Source organism: Benincasa hispida, chromosome 4 (assembly GCF_027475165.1).
Source record: "Benincasa hispida cultivar pf3 chromosome 4, pf3_genome.v1.1, whole genome shotgun sequence".
Taxonomy (NCBI): Eukaryota; Viridiplantae; Streptophyta; class Magnoliopsida; order Cucurbitales; family Cucurbitaceae; genus Benincasa; species Benincasa hispida.
This window is the reverse complement of record NC_143481.1, coordinates 16356225-16375096: the sequence shown is the minus strand read 5'-3', so window position 1 is coordinate 16375096 and position 18872 is coordinate 16356225. Positions and strand designations below refer to the sequence as shown.

Here is an 18872-nt window from a genome sequence, read left to right as displayed (position 1 = left end):
AAAAATATATATGTATATTTCAAATTTTTCTTAAAGAAACGTTATTATAATTTATTTTATTTTATATTTTTATTAGTTTTAAAAAGTTTTATTAGTTTTTAACACTTTAAAAAGTTAATGTTAACTAAAAACTAAAATACATCTAACTATATTTAAAAAATAACTTAAAAGATTTATATTTATAATATATAACATATAATATACGAAAAATTATACATACGTATACATATTTGGTTGGTCCAATGAATTGATCCAAATATGGCTTAAACGAGTCGGCCCATGGCTCAACCCAATTATCAAAATGGTGATCTATCTATATCCAATCCAAAAAATAAATGGGTTGAGCTTTGCTGGACTGGTAAAATGTTGACTTTTGACCGAGCATGGATTGAGCCTTGACTGAGTTTGGACCAACCTTTGGGCTTAAGGCTTGTTGACGAGGTTGGAGAGTTGAGATTTTAGCCAAGGTAAACCCTAAAAGTTGCAATAATAAGGTTTAAATAGGACTATTCTACTATTGGGTTTAAAATATTTTAAAATAAAAGTTTCCATAATAGGATTTAAAGAGCACGTTACTTATAGATCTTCCATCTTATTTCAATTGAATATACGCCAATTTTCAATTTTTAAAATGTAGTTTGACTCATTTTTTTCATCCCAAAAGTGATTCAAAATCGCACACAACATTTGAGTTAAAAGTTCATTCTTAAAAATGAAATAAAAGCTTTTCGTGAATAATAATGAACTTCAAGACCACCTTTTTCTTATCACAATTCTTTCCGTGTAGTTCAAAATTGTTCAAGGATGAGTGGATAAAATCAGAAATCCTCACCACCATTGCTGAAGAAAGAATGAGGTGAACAACATGGATCAAAGCAGAAATCCTCCACATCATTGTGGAGGGTGGTACTTTTAGGATGATGTGATAGTTTAAAGAACTGTTCCATTATTGATATTATAAGGTTTTATTTAGTATTTATATTTGGTTATCTTAAAAAGTTTTATTACTTTTTAACACTTCAAAAAATTAATGTTAACTAAAAACAATAATATATCTAAGTATATTTAAAAAATAAGTTAAACAAATTTACATTTTTAATATACAAAATATAATATACAAAAAAGTATACATAGGTATACAAATATTGGTTGGTCCAATGATAAGCTCATTGGGCTGGCCTAATGAGCTAATCCAAATATGGCTCAAACTCAATGAGCTGATCCAAATATGGCTCAAAAGTGTTGACCCATGGGTCAGCCAGATTATCAAAATGGTGATCCATATCTAATCCAAAGAGTAAATGGGTTGTACTAGGTTGGGTCGGTCAAACGTTAACTTCGGGCCAAGCTTGGATCGAGTCTGAGTTAGTCTTGGGCCAACTTTTGCACTTCGAACCCATTGATCAGACTGACAGTGAGAGAGTTAGGGATTTTAGCAGATAAAAAGTAATTGCTATAGTAGGGTTTAAATAGGACTATTCTACTGCCACTTTTTATTTTAATTTTTTTTTTAGGATAACGAACAACAGGAAGAGCACATTTTTTTATTGATTTTAAAATAAAAGATTAAAATGTTTTAAAATAAAATATTTTTATTTTATTTTAAAATAAAAGTTGTGATAGTAGGGTTTAAAGGGCACGTTAATTATGGATCTTCCATCTTATTTCAATTGCATATATTCCAAATTTCATCCTTTAGAACGTCTCAAGCTTGCTCATTTTTTCTACCTAAAAGTGATTCAAAATCACACCCAATATTTGAGTTAAAAGTTCATTTTTGAAAATGAAATAAAAGCTTTTGGTGAAGATTAATGAACTTCAAAACCATTCTTTTTCTTATCGCGATTCTTTCCACGCCGTTCAAAATTGTTCGAGGATAGCATGGATCAAATTGGAAATCCTAGCCACCATTACCAAGGAGAGAATGAGGTGAACGACGTGGATCGAATCGAAAATCCTCCAAGTCATTGCGGAGGGCAGTGCTTCTAGGACGACGTGTTAGTTTGAAGAACTGTTCTAAAATCATTGATACTTTAGTGAGTTCACTCTCATCATTGGGTCGGCCTGACCCAGCCCAACCCTAAAAAGTGAAGGCCAAAGCTCAACCCAGACCCAAGCCCAAGCACAAGGGTCTAAGGCGTTGTTTGGGCTTGGAATGAGCTGTCCCAACTTTCAATAGCCAAGCTCATGAATCAGCCCTTGGTCTTGACTCTTTCAATCAAAGTTCGGTTTGAGCTTGGGATGGTCTATTGGATTAACCCATCGAATATTAATTATTTAATTATTTAAAAATATAAATGTACATTTTAGATTTTCTTAAAGAAAAGTTATCAAAATTTATTAAATTTTTGTTTTATTTAATTTATTTTATATTTTTATTATTTTTTAACTAAAATTATTGATATTATAAGATTATATTTAGTATTTAATTGTCTTAATTTTTAATATATTTATATTAATTTTTAACACTTTAAAAAGTTAATTTAACTAAAAACTATAATATATCTAAGTATATTTAAAAAATAATTTAAAGAAATTTACATTTTTAATATATAAAATATGATATATGAAAAATTATACATACGTATACATATTTGGGTTGGTCAAACGATAAGCTCATCGAGCTAGTCCAATGAGCCAATCCACAAATGGGTCGGCCCATAGGCTAATACAATTATCAAAATGGTGATCCACATCCAATCCAAGAAATAAATGGGTCGGACTAGATTGGACTGGTCAAACGTTGACTTCAAACCGAGCTTGGATCGAGCCTCAGCTAGGCTTGGGCTGGCCTTTGGGCTTCGAGCCCATTGATGAGGTTAATGGTGAGAGAGTTGGAATTTTGGCTGATAAAAGGTAAACCCTAAAAGTTGCCATAGTAGAGTTTAAGTAGGACTAGTATATTACTACTTTTTAGTTTAATTTTTTTAGGATAATGAAAAATAGAAAGTGCACGTTCTTGATTGAGTTTAAAATAAAATATTTTTTATTTTATTTTAAAATAAAAGTTGCCATAGTAGGGTTTAAAGAGCACGTTAATTATGGATCTCCATCTTATTTCAATTGTATATATACCAATTATCATCTTTTAGAACGTCTAAAGTTGACTCATTTTTCCCACTTAAAAGTGATTCAAAATCACACACAACATTTGAGTTAAAAGTTCATTCGTGAGAATGAAATAAAAGCTTTTGGTGAAGAATAATGAACTTCAAGACCATCATTTTTCTTATCGCGATTGTTTCCACGCCATTCAAAATTGTTCAAGGATAACGTGGACTGAATATGAAATCTCCACCACCATTGTCGAAGAGAGAATGAAGTGAAAGACATAAATCGAACATAAATCTTCCTTACCATCACCAAGGGTGGTGCTTCTAGGATGACGTGATAGTCTAAAGAACTGTTCTGAAATCATTGATGCTTCGATGAGATTAGCCTCATCATTGAGCCAACCCGACCCAGCCTGCTCTAAAAAGTGAAGGCCCAAGCCAAAGGGCCTAAGCCATTGTTTGGGCTTGGATCGGGCCAACCCAACCTTCAATAACCAAGCCCATGACCTAACCATTGGGTTTGGCTCTTTGGATCTAAGTTTGAGCCGAGTTCGGGTTGAGCTTGGGTCGGTCCATTAGATTAGCCAATTCAATTTCAATTATTTAATTATTAAAAAATATATATGTATATTTTAGATGTTCTTAAAGAAACATTATTAAAATTTATTAAATTTGTTTTCTATTTAATTTATTTTCTATTTTATATTTGTTTAGATAAAATTATTGGTATTATAAGGTTCTATTTTTTTTTTTATATGTCTTAAAAAGTTTTATTAGTTTGTAGCACTTAAAAAAATTAATGTTAACTAAACTATAATATATCTAAGTATATTTAAAAAATTTACATTTTTAATATATAAAATATAATATATGAAAAATTATATATATATATATATATATATATATACATATTTGGGTTGGTTTGATGATAAGCTCATTGGGTTAGCCTAATGAATCGATCCAAATATGGCTCAAATGAAAATTTTAGACGAATTTAAATTAATTATCCTAAATTTAATAGATTTTATTTCCTTTCAATTTTAGATTTTAGAACTAAGAGTTAAATAATTTGAAAAAGGGTAATCGATTTATTAGTTTGGATTCAATAAAATAATTGAAGACTTGAAATTTAAAAGACGAAAGGAGAAGATTTAACTTGAATAGTCAAAACAAAATTAGGGCAACCTTTTATTTTTATATATATATATATATATATATATATATATATATATATATATCGGCTGCTTGCAAACATAGACTATTGGGCAAACTAATTGTAAATATAACATTAACCAAAACTAGACAAATTTAAGTACAATTCATACAAAAAGACTAAAAAGTCCCTGGGAATATAATGGGGCCATGACCCAATATCCTTTTGCCCATGAATCCACGACCCGTGTTTTCTGTTTAGCGTAAAAACAAGAAAATTTGTAGCAGCCCTAACCCATTCTTCAATCCCTAACCCATTCTCCAAATTCTTCAAATCTTCTTCAATCGACGATTCTACTATCTTCTCCATTCGACTCATTCGGCTATTTTTGTTCAATCTTCTTCAAAACTCTAACCTTATCTTCTAAAATCTGCAAATTGAAAAAGAATCCTATCGTCGTCTATGATTATTCACTGAAAACGACTGTGGAATCACATTCAAAGGTAACAAAAAGTATAGTTGCATGACTGTTTTTTTTTCTTCCATTTTTTTATTGTTTAGTTGTTTGATTATTGTTTATGTACTTTAAACTTCAAATGTGTTTTTGTTTGGGGTCTATTGGTGATAGATATCTGTCACTAATAAACTTGAATATTCACTGATGTTATTTGTTATTATTGTTTATTATTATTGCTGTTATTTGTTATCGGTGCTTTAAACTTTATTATTGTTTGTCTTCAATGTATATTCACTGCTGTTTGTTTTGTTTGTTTTTGTTTTTTTTGTTGATTAGTGTTTGCTATTGATACGTTGCTATCACTAATAGATTTGGAGTATGTTGGATTTTTGTCATCACTGATAAACAAATGTGTTTTTATTTGGGGTCTATCAGTGATAGATTTCTACCACCAATAAACTTGAAGAATGTTGAAATTGTTTTTTGTTTTTCATGAGTAAGTAAATGCTTGGTTTATTGTTTTTTTCCTTTGGTATTATTGATTTGAGTTGATCAGTGATAAGTCCTATCACTGATATACATAATGGACAGTAAATGTATATTCATGCAATGTAAGTAAATATACAATTTCACTATTGTTTGTTATTATTTTTTTGTTGTTGATTGGTGTCTGCTATTTGATATTATTTTCCATGAAAATGAAGAAAAATTATAGTTTCATTTCTATTTATTTGTTGTTTAGTTAATAGACGATTGCTAGCCTACTTTTAAACTTTGAATATGTGGCTAATTATGGTCTATCTGTGATAAGGTTCTATCACTGATAGACTTGAAGTGATAAAGTCTATCAATGATAAGATTATCACTAGTAGACTTCACCACTTCAAGTCTATCAATGATAGAAACATGTCAGTGATAAGTTTAACATTGATAGATTTTACTATTTGAAGTATATAAGTTATCCGCTCCATAAATGATAAACTTGAAGTGTTTAGTTTGTTAACTGAAGTGATTATTACTATTCTAACAGGCTGACAATTATGGAAAACAAACAACAAAAAAAAAAGGGGCAAAAAGAACCTTAGAAGTTGAAAAACCATCACACAACAAAAAGATATTTGCTATATGTTTTCTATATATCTATTTCTAAGTTGTTCTTTAGAATATTTATAATATATATTTTCTTTTTTGTTTAAATAGGCAAAAGAAATCGCTAAAAAAAGGTTGGAACTCCATTTTGGAAGTCACAGTTTATGTCAAGTTGGAAGTGATAGACCATATTAGGAGTTTAGATTCTATGTGTCTATCATTATTTAAGGAAGGATCATTTGGGCATTTGCTAGGTTTAAAAAATGTCCAAAGTACCTTTACAACTTCTAGCACATTTGATTAGAAAACAATGTGTCTCTACTGATAACAATGTTCTTCTTTTTAACATTGAAGGTAACATGGTAGAGTTTAGGTTGAAGGATTTTTGTTTGATTACTGGATTAAAATTGTGATGAATACCTTGTTGAAGATATCTTAGACGAAACTGAAGAAAAAGATTCATAAATTAGACAAGAATTTTTTAGAAATTATACTAGCATCACTAGGAAAAATGTGAATAGTGCATTTGACTATTTTTCTAGTCACTGTAGTGATGAAAGAAAAAGAAAAATAGCAAAACTTGTCAATCTTTATCTGCTAGAAAACTTGTTGATTCCAAAACAACGTCATAATTTTATGGATTGGAAGCACGTCAAGATGTTGAATGATGAGGAGAAGTTTAGGAATTATCTATGAGGAAGATTGTCTTATAGTCTCACTGTCGAGTTTTTAAAGAAATCTATTAAGAGATAAAACAAACCAGCTACCTATCTGCAAGGATTCCCCATAATTTTAGCTTATTGGGCATATGAAATACTTCCTAAGATTTTTGAGGGGTTCACAAAAAAGAATAGGAAATGGCTTTCCAAGAATGTTGAATTGGGAAACAACAATGCAACCAGATTGGCAACATCTTCTCGAAACGAAATGTAAGTTTCTAGTTTTTTTCATTATTAATTATTATACAAGTCTATCAATGATATTGGTCTATCAGTGATAGACAAATATCAGTGATAGAAGTATTATATCTATTGAAACACACAAATAAATGTAGGGAAGGAGTCTATTAGCAATATAGTTTATCAATGATAGACCAATATCACTGATAGATAGACTATATCAGTGATATTGGTCTATCAGTAATGGGGTCTATGATAAGCCTATATCACTAATATGATCTCATTAAACTACGTCAATGATAACTCCTAACTATGATTATCTTAGTATTTCAAATCTCATAAAAACAATACTAATTAACTATTATGTTTTCAGCTTTATTTAGTTCCTATTGTTGCATTAAAAGAAGAATTGACATCGGAATACTTCAAAAAATATATGGAAATTGAGGAAAAAAGATTGGAGGAAGGAGAAAATGATGTAGAAAAAGATGAAAAAAAATTGGAGAAAGAATATCTTCTTTACAATAAGATATTGAAGGTCTTAAAAGGCAACACAAAGAAGATGCCGAGATCTTAAAAAAGGACAAATGGAGATTCTCACTTTGTTACATTCTCTAATGAAATTTTAAAGAAAAGTGAAAGACAAACTCAAGAGTGTTTTGACAAGAATCATCCTCCATCTGTGAGTATAGAAATGATGGATGTCGATATTGATGCTAATATTGACAAAGTGTTTTGACAAGCAACTATTTATGGGAAGGAGAAAGAGCTAAAATTATTAAAGTCTTCTGTTCTTTTACTTTTTTGTTATTTTTCTAGTGATAGACTACTATATAAGGTACATATAGTTTATTGACGGTATACTAATATCTACAGATGCATAAACAAAATCGTGAGAAAGAGGAGGAAATAGAAGAAGCCACTATTGCTGAAGGAAAAAAGGTACCCATCTAGTTAAATAGTAGGTTATTACTATTCTGTTTTATACTTCAAGTGTGCTACTCATTAAAGGCTTTCAACGATAGGTTTCTATCACTGATAGAATGTCGTAATCTTTTTATTGGAGTCCAACAATAACAGCAAAAATGTATATTGGCATCTACAATTTCGTGCATTACTACACTTATATAATATATTATAGAAGATTGAAGACAAGGAGGAAGAAGTGAATGTATATGAAAAAAGATAAAAAATGGTGCATGAAAAAGAGAAAAAGTGAAGGTATAACAATTTTCACCATTCCCTATATTTCTTTATGATTGTTAGACTCAATATATATTTATAAAATTATAATTAAGTATTGACATTTCAGGTTATTGAACAAAAGAAAAATATAATGACAAATGCTGAAAATGTTAGACAAAAAAAATAGCCTAAACCGTCAAAGAAGATGTTGGAGAATGCAAATGACAAGAAGATTGCAAAAGAGCAAAAGGATGCAAAGGACCAAAAGAATGCAAAGGACAAACAAGACATTCTCCAAAACAAACAAGACATTCTCTTAGAATCAAGGACATTGCCCCTAGTTTTGACCTAAAAATCTCTCAAATGTAATATGTAGTTATGACTTAGTTTAATGTTGCGATTATTACACCTTAGTTTTTGTGGATATGGGATATTAGTGGGATATGGGATATGGTTATCAGTACTTTAATATTGTGGGATGTGGGATATTACCCTAGTTTTTGTGGATACATTAGTAGTTCATTTTTTCATATAAATATAGGAAATTGTTGGATCATTGGTTGAATTAGTGCTAATTATATTCATTTGTGCTTCTATTTTTACAGTTGTAAGGACCAAAATCTTGTAATTATGTAATGGGTGATAAGTGATAGAACCATGTCAATGACAAACCAATATTAATGATAGAAATCACAGTGACATTGCTTGAAATTACTCACAAATACTTCATACATAGTTCTATTTGTCATATAAATATAGGAAATTGTATCCCTTTCTGCTTTCTATTTTAAAGTTCTAAGAACTAAACTCTTGGTATTATGTAATGGATGATTAGTGATAGATCAATGTCAATGATAGACCAATATCAGTGATAGAAAGCACAGTGACAATACTTGAAATTGATGTTACTTTCTTTTGTATGTACTTGATTTTGCGTTTTGATTCCATTGAAAAATTCTATACTTTGTATTGAGAAAAAGTTCAAAAGACTAAATTTTATACTTTTAAGTGACATTACTTCACATTGAATAAGAAACAAAGCGAATATATATAACTATTGACAAAAAATCGGAAAAAAAAGTTATATATTTCTCAAGCAGAATGTTATGTTCGTATAAACAATATAATAATCAAACCAATGGTAAAAATGACAAACCCTAGAACATTCTAAAAATGTTCGCAACCTACACGTTCACATCTATAAAGATCACATTGATAGTAAATATTCATTGTATAAATGGAGGAAATTTACACGTTCTACGATTATGACCAACACAACAACAACAACTGCACTTTGTTTGACTTTTTTGCTCACTAATTGATAATATTCTTTGTTTTTTAGGTCGGCCTGCTGGACGCTTAACAATTGGAGGTAATATATTCATGTAAATCCATATAGGCTTCCAATTAGCATGGTTCTCAACTGGACGGATAGAACCAGTATAATATGAAATCAAGGTAATTGTTAAAAAATACTTATGAACAAATGAGTAAGTATCTAGGTTGCATCCAAGAATAACAGTAAGTGCATGGGCACATGGAATTTCATCAAGATCCCAAACATGACAAGTACATGATTTGGAATCTAAATGTACCATAAAATGATTGCTTCCACCAATTACTTGAAATTCGAGATCATTAATTGCATTAACTTGAGAAAAATGACACATAGACAAGAAATTAATTAAGATCCAACTATATGAGTCTATTAGTGATAGAACTTAATCACTAACAAATTGTGCTATATTACCCATGAAAACAAGTAACTCTTACCGTGAATCTTCTTGATATCTGATGTTTTGTTTGAAATTTTCCTCAGCCCAGCTAGTCAAAACAAATTTCATACAATGTGCGGTTTACTTTTATCATAAAACAATTTTTGAAGTAATTGTCTAATTGAATCGAGTAGTGATGCCACAAGTAAATCTCTAAGCTCTTTTAGAACTGCATTTAAACATTCTAAAATATTTGTAGTCATCATCTGATATCTTCTCCTTCTACAATATGCACGAGCCCACTTCTCGAAACCAACATGACTAAGATAGTCTTGTATATGAGGATATATAGCCTCCATCTATTTCATTTCAACTCAAAATCAGCAATAGTATATGCTTTTCCACATCTAGAAAACATATTATCGATACAAGAGTCCTTATATGTTAACTTCAAACTTCTCAAAAGGTGTCACAAAGAAACACAATATTCCGCCATTGGAAAAATATTTTGAACACCTTTTGAAATACTTAAATGTAGATCAAATATAATAACTAAATCTTCTCGATCCTCTAAACTTCTCTTTATATTATCAAAAAACCATTTCCATGATGCATCATTCTTGGAGTCTATAATACTAAAGGCAAGAGGAAAAATCTAATTGTTACCATCAATTGTGTACACCATCAAAAGAGTTTTACCATATTTACATTTCAAAAAGGTGTCGTCAATTGATATGTTTGGCCTACAGTATTTTCACCCCTCAACACACGATCTAATTGCCATGAAACAATACTTAAAATGTTCATCAGAATCAGTTTCATATGCAATGAATGAACCTGCAGTAAGATAAAAAAAAAAAAAAGATATATCAAAGAATAATTACATTATGTTTTACATTAGATCTATCATTTATAGACCAAATATTAGCGATAGGCCAATGGTACACTCATTTACTATATAACATATCACTGATAAACCAACATCATTGATAGATCATATCAGTTAAACAAGTCTATCAAATATTGATTACATACTCATTGGAAGTTTGATTGATGATATATAAAGGATAGCAGGGAAAAAAACTGGATTCATTTCTTTTAGCTTCGTAAAAATTATGGGATCAAGGCCTAAGATTCCTTTGCATCACCATTTAATGACTTCATAATATATTCTTATATTCTTTTGCCCTCCAAGCTTTATAGTAGCTAACATCTACCCTAAATTTAGTATGCATATGAACCATAATATCATCTGGAGTCAAACAGTCACAACGACTAAAATCTTTTATCATACAGTCACCAATCAATGATGAAGATGCTTGTCTAAGAGAAGTTTGAATAGCATTTATAGAACAACGATGATTAGCAATATACTTCCTAAGTTTCCATAATTCCCCACCCTTATAACAATATGAATGAACATACCATTCACAATCTTCTTAGGAGCACTTCAACACAATTACTTTAGAATTTGATCTCACAGTCTTGAACTCAAAGTTGTTCTTTATAGCTATGTAGTAAAAAGACTTTGATACTATTTTCTTACTAGCAAACATATCCTTCTCTTTCAAATCAAGTGTAGCAAATGTAGAAAACAAGCTACTAATATCAACATTCGTTAGGATGTTAAAATCATCAGTAATGGGAGAAGAAGAAGACACACCACATAAAAAAGTATCAAATCCACTATTGGAAACTCCTTCTAAAAGAATATCAATAGCATGAACAACTAATGGATGTCTAGTACTTTTTCTTTAACTAAATTAAAAAACCAAGCAACATCATTATCTTCATGAATTTCAACCACAGTTTGAATGCCACTGATACCAAAATCCAATAAGATCGATAATTGTATTGAAGAAATAGATACATCCAATCAAATTTTCTTTAATATTAAACTCACAAAACTCTCAAAACACATAATCTTATCAACCAATATGCCTTTAGTCTTGTAATTCAAGTAATTATATTTATCATCACACAGTCCACTATGAAACACCACTATGGCAAGCTTAATCATATTTCCAAATCATTGCAAGAAACAACAATTAAACTCATGACATTCTAGACTAGTAGAATAAATAGAAAACAATATCTATAAGTGATAGACTAATATCATTGATACACTATGATATGTATCTATTATCAATAGACTAATATCATTGATAAGTTCATGACTACTCATATTAGTGATAGGAAGTTCATGACTACTAATATCAATGATAGGAAGTTCATGATTGATTGGAAAAAAAACCTAAATATAAACTAAACAGAAATTAAGTTATGCACACTCAAAGAAAATATTAAAGCAGATCAAACCAAGAAACTGAGGAAATCAAATAAAAAATAGAGCATACTTCAAGTAAAATCAATGAATCTTAAAAAAGAAATCAAATATCTAGACATCCAATAAAAAACAGAGTGAGAAATCGAATACCTAGACATGGGAGAAAGAATCACACAAGAAAAGGATGAAACCATACAAAATTGCGAGTCAGAAATACAAAAGCGAATGTAGAAAGAAGAAATGCGAGCAGAAAACCTCATAATCGAGCGACGAAGAACAGAGAAGATGTACCTAGAAAATGCACATTAGTTCGACCAAAAAGAAGGTGAAACCTCAGAAGAAGAAGTGACATTGTGGAAATACACAAAAAGAAAACGAAAACGATGAAGAACGGGGACCATGAAGAAGAAGGGGGACGATGAAGCTCCACGGTAGAAAAAACAGAAAGAAAGAAAACAGATAAGCCGGACGATGAGGAAGAAGGGATAGAATAGGGTTATTTTAGGAATAAAAAAAAGAAGGTAAACATATTTAAGATAATTCAGAAAATAATTTATATTTACAAATAGTTTTAAAAAGGATATATATATTTATTTTTTTTAATAAAAAAACACCTGCTACAAATTTCCTATACATATATGAAAAAAAAAATAACTTCAATTTTTGTGAGTAGCGGCCAGATACCTCCCTACAGACCTCTCTCTCAACCCTCCATTACGCATGCAGGCTCAAGCCAACGTCGCCGTCGGCCATTTTTTCGTTCAGCATCTGCGCCGTAGCTTGTCAGCCTTCTATGTCTGGGTCGTCGCTCACCTGATCGTCTCTCGCCACCGCATGGTTCGCCGTCGGTTACACACACACACACTCTCTCTAGTTGATTTCTCTCTTGATCTCTCTCTACTTATCATGGAAATTTTATTCTTCCCCTTAATCAGTGAGTACCCGCCCCGCTAGCAGATCAGTATCGCTACTCTTGGCTGTCCAAATCACAGAAAATTGCCAAACTTCGTCGGATTTTTGTTTGGGTAAGATTTTAGTGGTTTTGATGGATTTTTCTGGAATGAATCTTGAATACCCAATGAACTTCACTTGATTTAATGATTATTCATTATGTTTGGGCTTTAGATTCAGGTTTTAGTGGTTATGAGTGGGCTGACCAGTAGTGTCGAAGGTCAATTTTGGCGGTTTTGGGCCATGTTTTATAATTCTTTTGGACTAATTAGTGATGCCTAAATTTTGGGTTTTAGATTGGTGAATTAGAGTGTTTTGAACTGCTATTCTACAAATTAAAGATCAAGTTGTTGATTTTTGGATCATGTTGATTGGAAGATTGGAGATGATCCCGAGTAGAGCCACATTTGGCTAATAGTTATTTGGTGACATTCAAATTTCAATTTTTTATGTTTTTGTATAAGCCCCAAAATTTTTAAGTGGATTTCAATTTATGTTGTTTCAGGATTATTTTCGCTCAAGTTAAAGAGGAGTTTAATTTGCTAATTTCTTGGACATAAGTTCAAGTTAGGTAATCTTACTACTGCAACCGTCTTTAAGCCAGACGACTTAGACTTTATGATTTAGTAGATTTGATTGGACAAAATTGAGAAGCATGATGCGATTAGAACCATGTCTTGAGCATGATGATATAATCATATTAATGATATGATTATGTGTAGGTCCTTGAGACATCTACTATGATTTATGAAATTTACTGTGAAAGTATAAAATGTCTTTAGTTAAGAGCAATGATTGGCTCTCCTAACACTATTATATTATCAGAAGCAAACGGATTTTCTCCTATGTTATCGGAAGCCAACAGATTTCCTACTATGTTACTGGAAGCCGACAAATTTCTTACTATGTTACTGGAAACCGACGGATTTCCTACTATGTTACCGTATACCTACGAATTCCTACTATGTTACCGGAAACCTACGTATTTCCTACTATGTTTTCAGAAACACTAAGAAAGCTACAATGCGCTACTATGTTTATGAGCCTTCGGGCCATCAGATGCGTGTTAGTTTGAGTTAAATCGCTCACTAGATGACCATCTAAGATTTAGTTAATTAGTGCATCCCACCAGTATGTTGCATTTATTGGATATAAGTGCATAGCCTGACCCCAATAGTGGGGTTACTTATGGAATATTTTATACTCATCCTTTATTATGTTACATTTTTTAGGCAAAGGAAAGGACGTACCAAAGGCGTTTGACGGGGAGATCTATTGATGGTGCCATGGGACTAGAGATGATGCTTCCGCTTAGGTTCATGTTTTCATGTTTGTTTTGGATGTTTCAATTGAGAACTATTTAGTTTAGAAATTTGATTTTTTTTTTTTTAATTTCAAAGTTTTTAAGGGATCCCGGACTAAATCTTGTTTTGATTGTAGTGAGAATTTATGAAATTTAGGAAAAAAAAACTCTTGTTTTACATAGAAATTATCAATTAGCTTTGTTTTAAAAAAGATTTATATGCCTAGTAGTAATGACCCAATTAGAAATTCCTAGAAATTTGGGTTATTACAATTGGTTTCGGAGACCAAGGTTTTTAGGTTTTGCAGACTAACTTACAATGTAAGTACAAAATGTCTCTATAGCTCATCGATGGATTTTTTTGTCATCGCCAGGTACACTTTGCAAGTAAAGTTTTTATGAAAAGTTATGCATGAGGATATTTATTTAGCTTAATGAACTCACCATGTTCTATTGGTAGTTTAGTTACTCGATAAAAGTTATTATGAGATGACTATTTAGTTATGCCGTTATAAAAAGAAAAAAATTATGAGATCATTTGACACTAATTTTTCTCTTGGTATGACTAATAGAATGAAACCAAAACAGTAGTTCAAAGACCTTTAAGAAGTTTTCTAGATGAGAATTCACTAAGGAATTATGTTATGCTTTGCAATAGATGATTAGGTTAATGGTATTGCAAGAAGCTCTATCACAACAAGTCGCATACTTAGGTATGAGATTAAAGTTGCTTGTAGATAAACATGAAAGGAAAAAAGGGAAAAAAAGGGAACAAGAGACTAAAGTATCTCTATGGATTTCTAGTTATTAGAGTTGAGGCTCAATATATGAAACTTTAAAGGCCTTAATACGACAAGATTACTATTGTAGGGTTTAAAGATAATGGACTCAATAAGGTACTTTGACAATTCATGTGTCATACTGAGGAGTGAGAAAATAAAAGTTGGACAGCAAGTAAAATTAATGTGACGAAAAGCTCCTCTTAAAAGTACCTAGCTTAGTTGTGGTGAGGAAGAAAGAAAGACAAATGGTTTAAAAAAGGACCCCAAGTCTAGAAGTAGACAAAAAGAAATTTATAGAACAAGACAAGTTGGACTAAGAGGTAATATTTATATCGTGTCTCGAGTTTTTTTGGGTTATGCCAATTGTTGGGGTTGATGCCCTAAATCTCGTGGTTTTGTAGTTTGTAAACTGTATTTGTACAAACATATTATTTATTTAATAAAATAAGCTTTATTTTATTTGACATTTAGTTACATTAACTCATAACCAATAAACTAAGATCCAAGATTATTAGGTGAAGCTTAAATATGTATGTGGAGACATACAGGTGGATCATGTTTAAGTGATAACCTAAAAAGTTTGTAGTAGATAGATAATGCTGGGTACCTTATCCTGACGATACTACGGATACGATCCATTTTGTAATTGTTACAATCGTTGTAAAGTGTTACAAATGATTTGAGCATGATCACTCATGTGCAGACATATGAGCAGGGGTATCATATTCAAGGAGTTTATATAAGTCCGAACCACGAAATGAATAGTCTCTCTTTATAACACTGTTGCTAGAAAAGACTTACGTTTTACCAGGATTACCATAGGTGAATTAACTTTAATCCTAAATGAGTTGTGAACTCCTGCTTATGAGGGTGGTCCTTTGGTCTACATGGGTGAGAGTGGCCAGGTTCGTCATCTCAATATGCCTACAATTTTGGGGATTCGTTTGATTAGGGAGTTGGGAATACAACTACATAAGAAGGAATTCACTTTTTCCTTGTTAGGGTAAGTAGATAAATTACTCCCTTAAGGGCTGATTTTGGGTCTTAAGTAATGTGGTGCCACACCCTCTCTTAGCCCGAAAGTGGTTCAGTTATAGTTGGACTATGACCAATTATTCATTAGAGGGATAAGTGGTATTTAAAGAGTTAGATGTAACTAGAGGTGTAAAACAATAATTTTGATCCAACTGTAATTATGAGCAATTTGTGAAAGGTCAATGCACTGTGATTGATTGTATCCAATGGACACAAAAATATATCTATAGTACGCAGAGTGCTGCTATCGGTCTTTAGTGGAGTTATCGATAGTTAATGAAAGTTGATTAATTTAATTAAAGAGTTAATTAATTAATCTCATATCATTAGAGCTTCAATCTAGAGGTGCATAAGGTTCCCTTGTTAGTTCAATAAGAACTAATGAGAATCAAATTAATTTTGGATGAATTTGAATTATTCAAATTAATTAAAGGAAGTTATTTGTATACGATATAATTAATATAATGTACGCGATACATTATAATATAAAGTTTTAATGAGAGAAAGAAATATTTGAATATCACTCAAATATTGATTATATGAATTTGATTCATATAAAAACTATATCTTTAAATTAATGTGAATATTATTCATATTAATATTATAATTATAACGAGAGACAATAAGCTATAGATTATATTATATGTGATATAATATAAATAATAGGTTATATGTCATATGTGATATAACATATGGTTTAATATTGATATATATTAAATTAGTAAATATATATTTAAAAATTAAAAAATTTTTAATTTTTGAAAATAAACTCCTAAGGGGTGTTATTTTCAAATTAAGGAAATAACTCTCTAAACCTTTCTCATTACGTGATAATAGAATCGCAGAGATCTTCATCATCTTCTTTCCAATCTTTCTTGATCTCTCTGTGACTTCCCTATGTTTTTCTCTCAAGCAAAAAGAAAACTCTCCCTCCCTTCTCCAAAATTAAAAAGGAAGCCCATAAAACTCTCTTTCATTCTCACCTTGAGAATAACTCGAAAACGCTTGTGGTGGTGTCGAAGGAGATATTGTTGTGTTGTTGATTTTGGGAGAAGCGGAGAAGCAGAGAAGCTTTCCCAGTTGTCGTTCTTGCTCTGGAGAGGAACCGAGAAGAATTTGTTCTTCAAGGGTCAGTATCATTTTTTTTTATTTTCTCTAATTTCAAGTAGAATGCATCCTTAGAGTTTCTACTTTATCCAGTAGTTTTCGTTGCCTCTGTATTTTAAGTTCTATAAAACAATTTCAATACATAAGGCATTCAATTGCTTTTACTTCTGGGAATTCCAATCTCTTCAATTGTTATCAGAAGAATTTGTTTTCTAACTTGATTTATCGAGTTTTGGTGGATGTTCATTCTGCATTGTAATGTATGATGGTTTTGCACTTGAATGTTTTAAAAAATGGCATAAATCTATTGCTTTAAAGAGTGTAAAGTTGTAAGGGCCTTGTGTTTTGGACATTTAATTTTCACTATCGAGTTTGTAAGACCGTGTCTATTGATTATTCAAGTGTTGTTGAAGAGTTTGGTGGCATCTGGAATATGTTTGGGCTGAGATTGAAGCATAAATTTTGCTTTTGTGTTAGAGCATAACAACAGCGTTACAGTGCTGCCCTTTACGCTGTTACACAGAATGATCAACGTTGTTATGTTGCCTCGAGGATAAGCTATACTGTGGTAACTTTTGGCCCAACGTAACTACATTCCCGACAACGTATTGTTACGCTTCGACAAGGAAAAAGCCAATGTAACGACGCTGGCGTCGAGCGTCATTACGCTCCGAGGGCATCCGCGCATGTGTCAAGTGACTACTAGAACGTGGGATCAAGATCGTGTAGTTGGGCTTCAAGGCAGTTTTTGTTTTTTAATTTGTAATATTTTTTTATTTTACTTTTTTAATGAATTAAATTAATATAATTGTTATATTAATTTAATTAATTGTTTAGGATGCCAATTTTTGGTCCAAGTTGCTTTTATTATTTTGTATATATGATGTATGATTTATTTAATTATATAGCATATTATATGCCATATAGTATAAAAATCCCATTATAAGATAAACATTTTTTCATGCATCATTTTTATATAAGTGTTATATTATAAAATTGCATGATTTAATTAAGCATGCTCATCCATCATATTAAATATAATTATTATATTATATGACTGCATGCATTAATAACATGTCCATGCATCATATTATATTATAATTGTTATAATATATGGTATTGGATGATGGATGTATGTTATTTTTTTCATTACTTTAGAAATATAATTGTTATGCATAACGTAATGAAAATAGAGATGAAAGAAGCATGACATTACTTTCAAAATATAATTTTTATATTCTATGTATGTCATTAGATGCATGACATAGGTTTTAATTTTTTCATTTTCTTAATAAGTGTTATAAGTTAATGAAATTAGAACTAAAATCTATAATCAAGAGTTGCGTGCAAATATAGGTTAAATTAAGTTTTAAGTGGTTTAAATTGATTTCATCTAGACCTATGTTAATAATATTTCTAATATGATTAGAAATAGGGTTAATCTTTTATTTTCCTTTTAAATTAAATTGGATCAAACAAAAGATTAAATTTATATCATAATTGTCTATCATGGACCTTTGCCTAAGGAAGATTTTGTCTAAGACAGGGGTATTTAAGTTGATAGAAATAAAACACCTCTACCTGGAGACCAACCTGGAAGGTGAATTATACAATTATATTATAAGCACACAATAAATTATTAGGTTTACTAAAGTATTTAATAAACGAGAATCATTATTAGTAAACTATCCAATATAAGAATTATATTAAGCATATTTAACAATCACTTAATCAAATTGTTAGCTAAATTTACCTAAGTTAATAAATCCTAGGTTTAAAACACATAGTGGGAGGAAAATAATGTATATGATATGCCAATTTTCTTTCACGTTTCTCCCTAAACAGTTCACACCGTG

At 30.7% G+C, this 18872-nt stretch overlaps 1 long non-coding RNA gene and 3 pseudogenes across 1 annotated transcript; 2 read left to right on the top strand and 2 right to left on the bottom strand.

Annotated features, from left to right (window-relative positions):
- The first annotated feature begins 5960 nt into the window (after positions 1-5960).
- Positions 5961-6505, top strand: LOC150036535 (uncharacterized; annotated as a pseudogene).
- Positions 6506-9505: 3000 nt separating this feature from the next.
- LOC150036534 (uncharacterized) lies at positions 9506-10516 on the bottom strand (annotated as a pseudogene).
- Positions 10438-11691, bottom strand: LOC150036533 (uncharacterized; annotated as a pseudogene).
- An 807-nt stretch (positions 11692-12498) lies between these two features.
- Positions 12499-14278, top strand: LOC150036532 (uncharacterized). Its single transcript, XR_016528972.1, has 3 exons — positions 12499-12682; positions 12774-12863; positions 14022-14278. It is a non-coding gene; the product is annotated as an uncharacterized LOC150036532 (long non-coding RNA).
- The last annotated feature ends 4594 nt before the right edge of the window (positions 14279-18872 follow it).